Source organism: Budorcas taxicolor, chromosome 7 (genome assembly GCF_023091745.1).
Source record: "Budorcas taxicolor isolate Tak-1 chromosome 7, Takin1.1, whole genome shotgun sequence".
Lineage (NCBI taxonomy): Eukaryota > Metazoa > Chordata > Mammalia > Artiodactyla > Bovidae > Budorcas > Budorcas taxicolor.
The window spans coordinates 59,289,602-59,300,000 of record NC_068916.1 but is presented as its reverse complement, the minus strand read 5'-3'; positions in this window follow the sequence as shown (position 1 = coordinate 59,300,000).

The window sequence follows — 10,399 nt, the reverse complement described above, 5'->3', positions numbered from 1 at the left end:
ATTGAGAATGGAGTCTAACAAGGCTGTATATTGTCACCCTGCATATTTAATTTCTATGAAGAGTACATCATGTGAAATGTGGGGCTACATGAACCACAAGCTGGAATCAAGATTGCCAGGAGAAATATCAGCAACCTTAGATATGCAGATGATACCACTCTAATGGCAGAAAGTAGAGAGAAACAGTTGGAGAAGGAAATGGCAACCCACTCCAGTGTTCTTGCCTAGAGAATCCCAGGGACAGGGGAGCCTGGTGGGCTGCCATCTATGGGGTCGCACAGAGTCGAACATGACTGAATTGACTTAGCAGTAGCAGAGAGAAACAGAAGAGCCTCTTGATGGAGGTGAAAGAAGAGAATGAAAAACCTGGCTTGAAACTCAGCATGAAAAAAATGAAGATCATGACGTCCAGTCCCATCATTTCATGGCAAAGAGAAGGGGAAAAAGTTGAAGCAGTGATAGATCTCATTTTCTTAGTCTCCAAAATCACTATGAACAGTGAATGCACTTGTCAAAGTAAAAGACACTTGCTCCTTGGAAGGAAAGCTATGAAAAACTTAGTGTATTAAAAAGAAGAGACATCACTTTGCTGCCAAAGATCTGTATAGTCAAAGCTATGGTTTTTCCAGTAGTCATGTATGGATGTGAGAGTTGGACCATAAAGAAGTGCTAAGCACTAAAGAATTGATGTTTTTGGATTGTGGTTCTGAAGTCTCCTGAGAGTCCCTTGGACTGCAAGATCAAATCATTTGATCCTAAGGAAAACAGCTATGAATATTTATTGGAAGGGCTGATGCTGAAGCTGAAGCTCCAGTACTTTGGCCACCTGACGCAAAGAGCTGACTCATTGGAAAAGACCCTGATAATGGGAAAGATTGAAAGTGAAAGGAGGATGGGGTGGCAGAGGATGAGGTGGTTAGATAGCATCACCAGCTCAATGGACATGAATTTGTCCAAACTCCAGGAGATAGTGAAGGACAGGGAAGCCTGGCATGCTGCAGTTCATGGATTCGCAAAGAGACATGACTGAGCAACTGAACGACTATTCTCCCTCCAGCTCTATACTCTTGCACAAGGCCATCTGAATGTGAACTCCTTGAGAATAGAGGCTTTATCTGCCTAGTACCTAGAATGGTGTCTGGCATAGTACAGGCACCAATAAATGTTTGTTATACAAATCAATAGATTTTATTTGCCTGTGCTCTGAAAAAAAAAAATTCTTAAACTGTTTTATAGACAATAAGTAGATCTGTAGATCAGAAAACAGAGAGTCACCAGATTATATCTAAAAGGCTGATACAAAGTGAGTATCAGGTAATTTGAACATCTGAAAAAAATAAGCAGGAAAATTGGCTCCCATTTGAGGAGATTGAGGTTTCTAATTTTGCAAACAAAATTTTGTTTTGATACATTATTTGTCCATTAATGCTTCTAGGCTCTGTTATTCTAGTCCTTTCTGGGTTTGTAGACAACATAAGGTTGTGGTTAGGAGCAGGGTCATTGAGTCTAAATTACAACCCTCCTTTGTAAACTACAAGGTTGCATAGTTTACCTTGTCTAAGTTTAATTACCTCATTTGTAAAATGAGGATGACAATGGTAGCAGGCTCATAGGACTGTGGAGAGGATTCACTGAGACAAAGTAAATAAAAGACAGTACTTGGCATGGTGCATGTCCTCACTGAACATGGGCTAATTATTGTCAGTACTTACCTCTGCTTATAAGGCTGGACCACGGTGTAAGTATTCCCCTTCCTTTTCTGGAATACTTGTATTCTCACCTAAAGCTTCAGATGGTTATTTCCACTCTCAGTTTATTTTTCATATGAGTTTAGGTACCATGTGTTTGTTCATATCTGTTCCCTAGTCAGTGCAGCATTTTCATACTACAGAGAAGCTACTTATGAGTCAGAGATTTCTAACTATTCCTGTTTATTTCTCTACTAAACTAGAATAATTGTGGACTCTCTGTTTTATTGAAGAGGGGAAAGTAAAAGAATTTTTATGGTTCTCTCTTTTTTATTCTATAGCAGCACAAGTTGTACCTCCCACCTCCTGTTTGGGGAAAAGATTCTGCTTTTGTTATTTTTTTGTGAGATAGAGATGGAAAGATGAAATAATGCAGTAGTCTTCAACTATACAAGATGATAAAAATTAATAAGAGAAGGTCAGTATTTAAGAGCCTCTTTACTTTGAGGGACCCAAGAGAGCTGAAACTTTATCACCCCAGCTCCAGAGAGCCACCCAGATGGACCCTACTGACCAGGGCACTGGAGACAGGAGGGAGAAAGGTATAAGAGGATAAAGGTCTCACCTATTAGCAGAGATGGACTGTGTATATACTGAAACAGTGATGAAGGGACTTATGTGCTTTTTCTGAACTCAGCTGGCTCAGTTCCTCAGAGTGAGTTAGAACAGTGAGGCTGGCATCTAGTGGCAGCACCAGGTACTAGGAACAGAGCACAAAAGCCTAAGGAGAGAGCTCCTCATTTTTCACTTCTCCAGATTCAATATAGTGATTTTACCTCTCTGTATTAGTTGAGATCTTTCAGCCATAAGTGACAGATTATAGACCAGGTTAAGTAAAAAAGAAAAGAGGATTTATTGACCGGTGTAATATGAGTGATGGGATGGAGTGAGAATTAGGCATGCTTGAATTGAGGGTCAAATGATAAGCACTTTCTCTCAAAAACATGCTTGTTCCCCAAAGCTCTTAAGTCTTATTTATTCCTTCTATTAATATTCCCTTCTTTTCTACACTACTTAAGGTGGGCTTCATTCATGAATTTGAGGTAGAAATTCTTAAACAATTGTGTTCAGGCGTAAGGGGAATATTTTCTGCTTTGTTCATGTCTTTAAGTGAGATTAGCAGGACAGGGACTGACTTTGCAGATAAACCAGCAATTTGGGATAAATTGATTCAGGGGAGTGTTCATCAGCATATTTGATAACAGACCCAAGCCAAATGAACGGTGACTTGAAACAATCAGTACCCAGAGATGAATACCTCCCTTTTCAGTATTGTGTTTATTTGTAATAAATGTGATACTCAGTTCTCCATTAGTTTTCTTTTGTTTCCAATGTTGTTCCAAATTTGGATAAAGCATAGAGGTGTGTTATTTATTTAATATACATATTCAAATTTCAAAAGAAATAATTTTCAGAAGTCATGAAAAGAATAAGCAAGTATAACACTCGGTTATCCATTAATCACATTTTCCATACTTTTCAAATTTAATATGAGGACCAAATTCCCTAAAGAAAAAAGAAAAAAATAAAGATTAGTATCATAAAGAAAGAGGGCTTTGCTTCACATTCCTTTCTCTTCCAAATGGAGTCCTGAGACGGAAAGCTGCTTCTATAATTCTCTTTACCCCATCTCTTTTCCATTTCTGTTCATGACCACCACAGTTGGCACATTCCCCACCCATGTCTTAATTATTGAAAAAGTGTTCTGAAGATGACGGAGGAGTAGGTGGATGTGGAGTACATCTCTCCCCATGGATACATCAGAAATACACCTTCAGACACAGAAGTGTATGCAGAACACAAGTTGAGAGTGGACAGGAGTACCTGACCAGTGGAAACGAATATATAGAACCACGCAAAACTCAATATCAAGCCCTGAGCCTTTGGAGTGAGACCACTGACTCCAAGACCCTAGACTACCAGAGAACTAACCCTAGGAAGGATCAAATAGTGAGAACTCACACAAAGGAAACCACTTGAATAAAAGACCCAGCATCACCCAACCACCAGTAGCACCCTGTGCATAATGCCTCATCTAAACAACAAACAAAACAAAAATACAAATCCAGTCATCAGCAGACAGGATTACCACCTCACTTAGCCTTGCCCATCAGAGGAAAAACAAACAAAAACACAAATCTCACCCTATATAAAGCTTACACAAACCACTGGACCAACCTTAGGAGGGCAGAAACCACAAGGAAGAAAGAATTCTACCTTGAATCCTGGGAAAAGGAGACCTCAAACACAATCACTTAAAAAAAAATAATGAAAAGGCAGAGAAATACTACACAAATGAAGGAACAAACTAGAAACACAGAAGTCCAAATAAATGAAGAGGAAATAGGTAAACTACCTGAAAAAGAATTCAGAATAATGATAGTAAAGATGAACAAAAACCTTGAAAACAGAATGGAGAAAATGTGAGAATTAATTAACAAAGACCTAGAAGAATTAAAGAATAAACAGACAAACAACACAATTACTGGAATTAAAAATACTCTAGAAGGAATCAAAAGCAGAATATCTGAAACAGAAGAACAAATCAGTGAGCTGGAAGATAAAGTGGTGGAAATAACTTCTGAAGAGCAGAATAAAGTGAAAAGAATGAAAAGAATTGAGGATAGTCTCAGAGACCTCTGGGACAATATCAAATGCACCAGCATTCGAATTATAGGGGTTCCAGAAGAAGGGGAGAAAAAGAAAGGGTATGAGAAAATTTTTGAAGAGGTTATAGTTGAAAATTTCCCCAACATGGAAAAAGAAATGGTCAATCAAGTCCAAGAGGTGCAGAGTCCCATACAGGATAAACTGAAGGAGAAGCACACCAAGACGCATACTAATCAAACTAACAATAACTAAACACAAAGAATATTAAAAGCAGCAAGGGAAAAGCAACAAGTAACATACAAGGGTAACCCCATATGTTTAACAGCTGATCTTTCAGCAGAAACTCTGCAGACCAGAAGGGAATGGCAGGATATATTTAAAATACTGAAAGGGAAAAATCTACAACCAAGATTACTGTACCTGGCAAGGATCTCATTCAAAATTGATGGAGGAATAGAAAGCTTTTCAGACAAGCAAAAGTTAAGAGAAGTCAGTACCACCAAACCATCTTTACAGCAAATGTTAAAGGGACTTAAATATTCAAGAAATACAAGAGAAGAAAAAGACCTACAAAATCAACCCCAAACAATTAAGAAAATGACAATAGGAGCATATATATCAATAATTATTCTAAATATAAACAGATTAAATGCCCCAACCGAAAGACACAGACTGGCTGAATGGATACAAAAAGAAGACCCATATATATGTATCTATAAGAATCTCACTACAGACCTAAAGACACATATAGACTGAAAGTGAGAGGATGGAAAAATATATCCCATGCAAACAGGAAGCAAAAGAAAGCTGGAGTAGCAATCCTCATATCAGACAAAATAAATCTTAAAGTAAAGATTACAAGAGATAAGGAAGGACACTACATAATGATCAAGGAATCAATCCAAGAGGAAAACATAACAGTTGTGAATATCTATGCACCCAAAATAGGAGCACCTCAATACCTAAGACAAACACTAACAGACATAAAAGGAGAAATTGACAATAACACAATAATAGTAGGAGAATTTAACACCCCACTCACACCAATGGACAGATCATCAAAACAATATTAACAAGGAAACACAAGTCTCAATGATACATTAGATGAGATGGATCTCATTGATATCTTCAATACATTCCATCCAAATGCAGAAGAATACACCTTCTTCTCAAGTTCACATGGAACATTCTCCAGGATAGACCACATCTTGGGTCACAAATCAAACCTCAGTAAATTTAAGAAAATTGAAATCGTATCAAGCATCTTCTCCGACCACAATGCTATGAGACTAGATATCAATTACAAGAAAAACCTGTAAGAAACACAAACACATGGAGATTAAACAATATGTTTCTGAATAACCAAGATTACTGAAGAAATCAAAAGGGAAATAAAAAAATTTGTAGAAACAAATGACAATGAAAACATGACAACTCAAAACCTACGGGATGCAGCAAAAGCAGTCCCGGGGGAAGTTTATAGCAATACAATCCTACCTCAAGAAGCAAGAAAAACATCGAATAGACAACCTAACTTTACACCTAAAACAACTGGAAAAAGACTGCAACAACAATAAAAAAGACCCCAAAAATTAGTAGGAGGAAGGAATTCATAAAAATCAGAGCAGAAATAAATGAAAAAGAAATGAAAGAAACAAGAGTAAAGATTAATAAAACTAAAAGCTGGTTCTTTGAGAAGATAAAATTGATAAACCTTTAGCCAGATTCATCCAAAAAAAAAAAAAAGAGACAAATCAAATCAACAGAATTAGAAATTAAAAAGGAGCGGTTACAACAGACAATGCAGAGCTCTTGCCTATCCTTCTAAAACTCTTTCAAAAAATTGCAGAGGAAGGAACACTTCCAAACTCATCACCCTCATACCAAAACTAGACAAAGACAACACACAAAAAAGAAAAGTACAGGCCACTATCACTGATGAACACAGATGCAAAAATCTTCAACAAAATTTTAGCAAACAGAATTCAGCAACACGTCAAAAAGCTCATACATCATGATCAAGTCGGGTTTATTCCATGGATGCAAGGATTCTTCAATATATGCAAATCAATCAATGTGATATACCATATTAACAAATGAAAGATAAATACCATGTGATCATCTCAATAGATGCAGAAAAAGCCTTTGACAAAATTCAGCACCCATTTATGATTGAAACTCTTTAAAAAATGGGCATAGAAGGAACCTACCTCAACATAGTAAAGGCCATATATGATAAACCTACAGCAAACATTATTCTCAATGGTGAAAAACTGAAAGCATTCCTCCTAAGATCAGGAACAAGACAAGGGTGTCCACTTTTGCCACTGTTAATCAATGTAGTTCTGGAAGTCCTGGCTACAGCAATAAGAGAATAAAAAGAAATAAAAGGAATCCAGATTGGAAAAGAAGTAAAGCTCTCACTGTTTGCAGATGACATGATACTGTATATAGAAAACCCTAAAGATAGTATCAGAAAATTACTAGAGCTCATCAGTGAATTTAATAAAGTTGCAGGATACAAAATCAATACACAGAAATCACTTGCATTTCTATATAACAACAATGAAAAAGCAGAAAGAGAAATTGAGGAATCAACCCCATTCACCATTGCAACAAAAAGAATAAAATATTTAGGAATAAACTTACCTAAGGAGACAAAAGAACTGTACACATAAAATTATAAGACAATAATGAAAGAAATCAAAGATGACATAAACAGATGGAGAGATAGTCCGTGTTCCTGGGTAAGAAGAATCAATACTGTGAAAATGACTGTACTACCAAATGTAATCTACAGATTCAGTGCAATCCCTATCAAATTACTGTAGGCATTTTTCACAGAATTAGAACAAAAAATTTCACAATTCATATGGAAACACAAAATACCCTGAATAGCCAAAGCAGTCTTGAAAAAGATGAATGGAGCTGGAGCAATCGACCTTCCTGACTTCAAATCATACTGCAAAGCTACAGTCATCAAGACAGTATGGTCCTGGCACAAAAACAGAAATATAGACCAATGGAACAAGATATAAACAAGAAATAAACTCATGCACACATAGGTACCTTATTTTTGACAAAGGAGGCAAGAATATAAATGGGGCAAATATAGCCTCTTCAATAAATGGTGCTGGAAAAACTGGACAGCTACTTGTAAAACAATGAAATTAGAACATTCTCTAATACTATATTCAATAATGGATTAAAGACCTAAATGTAAGCCCAGATACCATAAAACTACAAAGCTTCCAGAGGAAAACATAGGCAGAACAGTCAATGACATGAACCATACCAGTATGTTTTTGGATCTCTCTCATAATAGAAAGAAAAACAAAAACAAACAAATGGGACCTAATTAAACTTAAAAGGTTTTACACAGCAAAAGAAACCATAATGAAAACAAAAAGGCAACCTAAAGGCTGGGAGAAAGTATTTGCAAACATTGAGACCAATAAGCGAATAATTTCCAAAATATACAAACAGCTCATCAGCTATAAAAACAAACAAGCAACCCAATCTGGGCAGAAGATCTAAATAGATATTTCTCCAAAGAAGACATGCAGATAGTCTATATACAGAAGAAAAAATATTCAACATTGCTAGTTAAAATAGAAATGCAAATCAAAACTACAATGAGTTATCACCTTGTATCAGATAGAATGGCCATCATTATAAATAATAAATGCTAGAGAGGCTCCCCATGGAAAAGAAATGCAAAAGAGCAAAATGGCTGTCTGGGGAGGCCTTACAAATAGCTGTGAAAAGAAGAGAGGCAAAAAGAAAAGAAGAAAAGGAAAGATATAAGCATCTGAATGCAGAATTCCAAAGAATAGCAAGAAGAGATGAGAAAGCCTTCTTCAGCGATCAATGCAAAGAAATAGAGGAAAAAGAACAGAATGGGAAAGACTAGAGATCTCTTCAAGAAAATTAGAGATACCAAGGGAACATTTCATGCAAAGATGGGCTCGATAAAGGACAGAAATGGTATGGACCTAACAGAAGCAGAAGATATTAAGAAGAGGTGGCAAGAATACATGGAAGAACTGTACAAAAAAGGTCTTCATGAAGAATATTACTGTTGTTTAGTCGCTAAGTCATGTCTGCCTCTTTTGCAACCCCATGGACTGTAACCTGCCTGGCTCCTCGGGCCTCTCTGGTGCCTGGTAAGGCCCAGAATATTTTGAGCTTGAGTTCTATGTGTCCTTTCTAATAAATTTCTATTTGTGATGGAAAAAAAAAAAAGCAGGAAAAAAAAAAGATCTTCATGACCCAGATAATCATGATGATGTGATCACTAATCTAGAGCCAGACATCTTGGAATGTGAAGTCAGGTGGGCCTTAGAAAGCATCACTACGAACAAAGCTAGTGGAGGTAATGGAATTCCAGTTGAGCTGTTTCAAATCCTGAAAGATGATGCTGTGAAAGTGTTACACTCAATATGCCAGCAAAGTTGGAAAACTCAGCAGTGGCCACAGGACTGGAAAAGGTCAGTTTTCATTCCAATCCCAAAGAAAGGCAATGCCAAAGAATGGTCTAAATTCCACACAATTGCACTCATCTCACATGCTAGTAAAGTAATGCTCAAAGTTCTCCAAGCCAGGCTTCAGCAATACATGAACCATGAACTTCCAGATGTTCAAGCTGGTTTTAGAAAAGGCAGAGGAACCAGAGATCAAATTGCCAGCATCCGCTGGATCATGGAAAAAGCAAGAGAGTTCCAGAAAAACATTTATTTCTGCTTTATTGACTATGCCAAAGCCTTTGACTGTGTGGATCACAATAAACTGTGGAAAATTCTGAAAGAGATGGGAATACCAGACCACCTAACCAGCCTCTTGAGAAATCTGTATGCAGGTCAGGAAGCAACAGTTAGAACTGGACATGGAACCACAGACTGGTTCCAAATAGGAAAAGGAGTGTGTCAAGGCTGTATATTGTCACCCTGCTTATTTAACTTCTATGCAGAGTACATCATGAGAAACACTGTACTGGAAGAAACACAAGCTGGAATCAAGATTGCCGGGAGAAATATCAATAACCTCAGATATGCAGATGACACCACCCTTATGGCAGAAAGTGAAGAGGAACTAAAAAGCCTCTTGATTGAAGTGAAAGAGGAGAGCGAAAAAGTTGGCTTAAAGCTCAACATTCAGGAAACAAAGATCATGGCATCTGGTCCCATCACTTCATGGGAAATAGATGGGGAAACAGTGGAAACTGTGTCAGACTTTATTTTTCGGGGCTCCAAAATCACTGTAGATGGTGACTGCAGCCATGAAATTAAAAGACGCTTACTCCTTGGAAGAAAAGTTATGACCAACCTAGATAGTATATTGAAAAGCAGAGACATTACTTTGCCGACTAAGGTCCGTCTAGTCAAGGCTATGGTTTTTCCTGTGGTCGTGTATGGATGTGACAGTGGGACTGTGAAGAAGGCTGAGTGCCGAAGAATTGATGCTTTTGAACTGTGGTATTGGAGAAGACTCTTGAGAGTCCCTTGGACTGCAAGGAGATCCAACCAGTCCATTCTGAAGGAGATCAGCCCTGGGATTTCTTTGGAAGGAATGATGCTAAAGCTGAAGCTCCAGTACTTTGGCCACCTCATGCGAAGAGTTGACTCATTGGAAAAGACTCTGATGCTGGGAGAGATTGGGGGCAGGAGGAGAAGGGGACGACAGAGGATGAGATGGCTGAATGGCATCACGGACTTGATGGATGTGAGTCTGAGTGAACTCCAGGAGATGGTGATGGACAGGGAGGCCTGGCGTGTTGCAATTCATGGGGTCACAAAGAGTCGGACATGACTGAGTGACTGAACTGAGAGAGGGTGTAGAGAAAAAGAAACTGTTCTACACCATTGGTGGGAAAGTAAATTGGTAGAGCCTCTGTGGAGACTAATATAGAGTTTCCTTAAAAAACTAAAAACAGAGTTACTATATGATCCTAGAATCCTACTTCTGGGCATATATCTGGATAAAACTCTAATTTGAAGAGACCCAAGTACCCCAAGTTTCACTGCAGCACTATTTACAGTAGC